The sequence below is a fragment of the Centrocercus urophasianus genome, unplaced genomic scaffold (assembly GCF_019232065.1).
Source record: "Centrocercus urophasianus isolate 14NV4802_14NV808 unplaced genomic scaffold, USGS_Curo_1.0 seq_11, whole genome shotgun sequence".
Lineage (NCBI taxonomy): Eukaryota > Metazoa > Chordata > Aves > Galliformes > Phasianidae > Centrocercus > Centrocercus urophasianus.
Window position 1 is genome coordinate 77736694 of NW_024884253.1, and position 6189 is coordinate 77742882.

At 44.6% G+C, this 6189-nt stretch overlaps 1 long non-coding RNA gene across 1 annotated transcript; it reads right to left on the minus strand.

Annotated features, from left to right (window-relative positions):
* Positions 1–2030: 2030 nt before the first annotated feature.
* LOC122171997 lies at positions 2031–5485 on the minus strand. Its single transcript, XR_006172140.1, has 2 exons — positions 5291–5485; positions 2031–3063 (listed from the first exon to the last, which is right to left on the minus strand). It is a non-coding gene; the product is annotated as an uncharacterized LOC122171997 (long non-coding RNA).
* Between the last annotated feature and the right edge of the window lie 704 nt (positions 5486–6189).

The window sequence follows — 6189 nt, forward strand, 5'->3', positions numbered from 1 at the left end:
GACGGCGCTCGGAGATTGGAGCCGCAGGCTGTTTGCGGGGTCACCGTTGGAGGCAAAGGGCGGTAGAGAAGAGAAAGTTCCTACGGAGACGATGGGGTGCGGGAGGGCGCCCCCTACGGTCCCCGCCTAGGGCGGGTGAGGCGAGGCGTGAGGTAGGCCCCGCCCCTTCTCGTCACGTGGGGCTTCCCGCCGAAAGGAGGGGGCGTGGCTCCGTGCGGAGAGGGCTGGCGGCTGCGGGTGGCATTCGCAGAGTGACAGAATCGCAGAATGGCCGGGGTTGGGAGGGACCTCAAGGATCAGGAGTCTCCAACCACCCTGCCACGTGCAGGGTCACCAACCTCCCCGTTTAATACTAGACCAGGCTGCCCAGGGCCCCATCCAGTCTGGCCTTGAAGACTGGCCTAGGAATGGGGCATCCACAACCTCTCTGGGCAGCCTGTTCCAGCACCTCTCCACTCTCATGGTAAAGAAGTAAAGGGCATTCGTGCTCTGATACCCGAGGGCAGCTCTTCATGGGGAAAAATATATACATATATATGTGTAAAAGCGTGGTTTCAAAGCATAATAAAGATAAATTAAAACAAAAACATCCTGGAGCTCAAATAAAATGATTCCATGCCTTTGACTTGGTATGTCTGCTTACGTTCAATATTTCCTTCGCTGTTTATGACTGAAAGGAACTCCCTGAAATGATTTACATTGCAAATGCTGTGCAGCCTCTGACCTGTAGAGAGGAGTTTGCAGCGTACACAGCGTTATGGCCTCGGAGAGATTAGGATCAGACAAAAGCACTGGGCAAGAGGGCGTGCGGAAGGGTGTGAAGATAATGCAGGAGATGAGATTGGAGCGAGGAGTAGGCGGAAATGGGAGCAGGGCTGCAGGCAGGGATTAGGCAGCCGTCAAAGGGAGAGCAAAGAATCTGTAACAAAAGAATCCAGAAATTAGTTCTGGAATGGGATTGAGTCGGGATCGGACTTTGGTGACACTTTGACTGTGGTGCTGCGGGGTGAAGGTGTGAGGACATGAGAAGAAAGTGTGCGTGCTGAGCTAACAGCTGCCACAGCACGAACAGGGAGAGAGCTGACAAGTGGCGTGTCCAAGGAAAGGCAGTGTGGAATCACAGGCATCCTTAAGGTTGGAAGAGGCCACCAAGTCCAACCAGCAGAAGTTGGTGCAGGATGTGGACTAAAAATGCAGCAAGCAGAGACATCGACTTCATTCTTTACATACAGGGTGGTGTATGTGTTATCTTTTGTAGAATATTAATTAAACACAAAAGAGGAGATTGATAATGTAATAGAGCCTATTTATAGATATCTACTGCAGAATATGGCAAAGCTTGAAAAGCTCAAATGTCAGCAGCATGGAGATAAAGCAGACAGAGATAAATCCGTCTTTCACAATGCAGTATCGCTCTCAGAATCAACATGGGGCGAGGGCATGGATGAAAACAATCATCTGCGGCTAATGTCTAGTAAAATGAAGGTTAAACACGTTGGTAGGGGGCCTTTAAAAACCTCAAACGCTTGATATGCTCCTGATTGGTCACGGTTACGATCACATATTACTAAACATTTGAAAAGCCCTTGCCGATTAATGAGGAATCCCCTCGGTAAATTGTATGGAGAAATCTGTACTGCCTTTTCCTTTTGGCTAAGTGGCCACTTTACAGCCTTGTGATTGACAATCCAGGTAGCGTCCGCTCTGGTTTTGTTCCTAGGGCAGTGAAGTGTCATGAATTTATCTCTGAGAAAAAACATTCAAAAGTGAAGACCCTGCGAACTGATTACAACTCAGCAAAGTATTGCCACAGCAGTAGGTTTTGATTCCTTTAAAGTATGCCGGCAGGCACTGAAGTTTGCCCTCCTGAGCTGTTTGCTGTTTGATTTGTATTTGTCTCATGTGATCTCATCCACTAAGGAAGTGCATTCCTGACACACGGGAATGGTTTGCTATGAAACTGTTTTCTCGGTGACTGTGGAACTGGAAATTGAACACTGAAAAAAATGTTGAAGCTCTCCAGTCCAAACTTTGGTTGTATGTAAAGCAGTATTTAATTAATCTGACCTTGACAAAACAACATCAAAAAGTGTAATTTTGAAGCACAAACTGACCAAGGTACGTATGTCCTTAGGGATGGGTAAGTAAACAGAAAGGTTAAAACATGTTAATTGCTTTGCTAATTAATCCTTAGAAGAAGCATCAACACAACAGTGATGTGTTTAGAGAAGAAAATCAAATACAAGTAGATTAAAATGTCCCAACGATAGGACCAGCTGTGGTTTTCTGCTTCCTCAATTGTTCATTTAAATCTTTCAACAGACGTTTGCAATAACAATATTGTGGGTTGAGATAACTCAGTATGAACAAAGCGCGGAACCAAATTATGAAAGTAGTCATTTAAACACGGAAACAAATGTATGAATTGGTAATACTGCAACGCAAGTGACTGATATTAGAGGTGTCCTTTTGATCTTCTTGAAAGGTAATTGTTCCCAAAGCATACAAGGTACACACAAAAGAGATGCAGGCTGTTTTAGGAGAAGGCATAAAGCCATTAAGAGAAGGCATAAAGCTTTAGCAGAGCAGATAGCGAGGCTGCAGCCTGGACAGACTTTCTTATTGTGCTTGAGTACTCATCTGCTGGATTTTCTGGTTGTGTCATATTCACCTTAGGGAGAGAGGAGGGAAGAGGATGCGTAGGCTACGCAGTGATTAAAAAAAAATCTGGAGACTTCTTCGTGTGATTTCCATTCAGTCAGTCCTTCTACTTTTACAGAAAGCAGCAGGAAGGAAAAACTTCAATAGCCAAGGAGAACAACTTTTTCCTTCTGTTTTTCTGAATTATTTTCTTCTCCAACCTTCCCCCTTTTATGTAGCAAGCATAGGTGTTCTATGTTCATTTCTTAAGAGGTCTGTTGCAGTAATCATTATAAGACATGAAAGGCATGTTGGCAGTTCTTGGATTCCTGCAAAGCTTCAAGCTTTAGGATAATGGCAGTCTAGGTGAGTGGTTCCTGGTCAACAAGCTGTCTTGATCCCCTGTGTCCCAGATGAGAAGAGCTAGTAGGGACATAAGAACTGAAATCAGAAAGGGATTTACATAACATGCTGGCAGTAGAGGAGAATTGGGAAAGAAATAATGATCTGCACATGGTAGTGACTAAAGCAGCGTGACTGAAATACTTATCACACCCAGCTGCCTGCTTGCTGTTCTTCCCCAAACAAACAAGCAAACCCCCTGTAGCTGAACAATAGCTTCTTTACTAGTCCCTTGTGCTGGAGAGATCATCAGCTACCCCATGTATAGCAGGGTGAAACAGCTCCCAGAGCACTGTGCAGGTCAAAATACCACATGTACTCTGTCTGCTCGAGCGCTATCGCAGTGATCTTCTGGGTATTCCTAGAAGGAGATTTCCTGCACTCCCGAGCTCAGCATATCCTCCAGAAACGCTCGCCTGCAGCAGGGACGGGTTCTGGCGATCTCTGCAGCTTCCAGCTATGCCGCATGCCCTTATCGCGATGAACTCAGGCTGGGCTGATGGCCCAGGTGCTGGAGGCTGCCAGCACGCAGGCAGGGGTGGTTGTAGCAGCTCAGTTCAGATCAAACCGAGGCTGCTTGCTGGGGCAGAGAAGGCTGACTGTGGTGCAAAAGCAGGTAGTACATACATACATAGCCCAGCTACCAGCCAAGAGTCCCAAGGCTGCTGCAGTAGTTTTGCAATGAGCACGCAGGAAACAAGAAGATCACTGAAAACACTGCTGAAATCAGATTTTTGTCTTCACACAGGTCAAGCTGATTTAACTGTTTAATGTAATTGCTGTAGTTATTTGGAAAAAAATAAATAAATAAATAAAACCACATCCAAAATGAACTATTCATAACTGGTGGCCCATTACGTGTCACAACTGATTTTGCCGTGAATAAATAACCGTTCACAAATCAAACAACATATTTTTTGAAATAAAAATATTTTACTCAAACCAGTGGTAAAAGGAAGTCTTTGCTGTCTAATTTAAATAGATATAAGTTAAACTTGGGACCAAGAGGATCTTGGATTTCATTTAGTACCCACAGTTCTTTTTATGTGGTACATCTGCTTACACTAACCATCACTCTGGAGCAGCTTGCTCTTCGCTCTCAGATGTCAGAACTGCTATAGATTTACAATAGCCTTGAGGGTGCTGTAGGTTGGAAGGCTGAGGCCTCCCTCTCCTCAAGTGCCATGGAAAACACCCTCAAGTGAGCATGACTGAAAGCGGGCAGGATGAGGGAATGGGCTGCCATTTCCTTTGCACTGGAATGATCAGTGCTAAAACTTGTAAATATCTGTTAGAAACAAACAGGGATGTCCACTTCGTCTTGTGATGCAAGAACACCCATTCTAAATTTTCGTCTCCTGAAAAGTTGTATTGAAGCTGATGTTTACCATGGAAGTTCATGTTACAGGATAACCTTTGATACTAGGGATAACAAGTCCTCCTCTTTGATGAAGTGAAGCTACAATCACAAAGCATGCACTTGTCTGACCCTTTGCCTGGCTGCCTGTCCAACCATGTTGCACCATTGCACCCAGCCCCAGGAGATCTGCTCCAGGGCCAGGGAGTGGAACTCTTACGGGAAAATGCTTCATACAAGAATGTTGTGCTTGTGAGTTGGAAAATGTAGTTCCACCAAAACCTCCTCCGATGCAATGAATGTATTTTTCTCTGCTACTTACTGCACTTTGAATGATAATTAAGAGTACGTTTTGATTTCTAATGAAACTATTTTTTCTTCTAATAGTAGGCACGCTCCAGTCCTTATTCCAGAAAGCTTACTCCTTGAATTTTGAAGGTCTTATCCTGAAACTGGGATGCAGAGCCATTCTGAAAATGACAGTATTTTAAGACTTTTCTGAACTTACTCTGGCATTCCACATACCTTCCTCCTGCAACCTTCCACCTCCCAGCACTGCAGTACAGCCTTTCCTCCTCTGCCAGAAAACCCGATACCACAGCCTTATCCCACACCTCCCACCTCATGGCAGCTGCCCTCTTTCCCAGGCCCTCTATGGAGGAGCAGAACTGCTGAGTGCACAAGGCAAAGATCTGCTGTTCCGAGAAAGCAGAGAAGGGCTGCTCAGGAATCACCGCACTGCCCCAGCACTATTATATTTTGCCTTTATTCAGAGGCAGTCCTTCACCTGTAAGTAGCATTACTACCTTACTGAATATGCGTTTTCAGGAATATTTTCACTTTTTAGCCAGATAGGGAGCATTTTTTGTAATTACACTTCCAGCAACTTACGGCCAATTACTGTTTCTCCTTCTGATTCCTGTCCAGCAATGTGGTTGCAGTTATCGTTTCTCCAGAGCAGGCAAAATTTCTTGCTTTAGGAAATGTACACCTCGAGGTAATCTTTGAAGACTGATAGGTTCTAGAGTTCACAAGTTTGATCTGCTCTGGGATTAAGCTACCTGTTAAACCACCACACATCATCCAGTCAAGCCATTTCTATTATGTGCGTATGACTGATTCTTATCACAAAAGATCAAGTTAATGATTTGCAGTCTTCGGCAAGCCTCTGGTTTCTTTGAACTTGCTTTTTGTAAGCGATATTCTCAGGTAGCTTCAGTGCTTGTGAAGCTACTGCAATACTCTGGAGATTTTCTTTGTGCTTCTGGCTGTCAGAGTTGTCGACCTGCTTGGCCAACCCCACAGCACAGGGAGATCTGTACTCTTCCATTGCCCTGTACCTGCACTTGTAAAAATACTAGAGGAACTGAAACTACTTCTAGGTCATGCCACATTGTTTTTCAAAGCAATTCTAAGAACTTCGCTCAATCTTTTCACCAGAGTTAAATCTGTTTCCAGTTGCAGGTAACGCATTTATCATACACAGCACTGGCAAGAGACTGCTGTTTATTTCTTGGATGCAATTCCACAGCATGTGCCCTTGTTATCAGTCCCTGATACATTGTCTTTGGCATTTACTGCAAAGAAGCCGCTGTTATCCAATGGAAATTTAGATCTCTTGCTTAGCTTACTTCTCCTCTAACCCAAGAAATGAGTACAATATAGCCTGCTGAATGCAAGGAAACCTGCACCTGCAAACTTTTCTCCCCACTATGTTACTACCAAATACATCAGATTTGCTTGCACTTCTTAAGTCTGTTTCCATCCTCTAATGGCATGAACCATTGTCC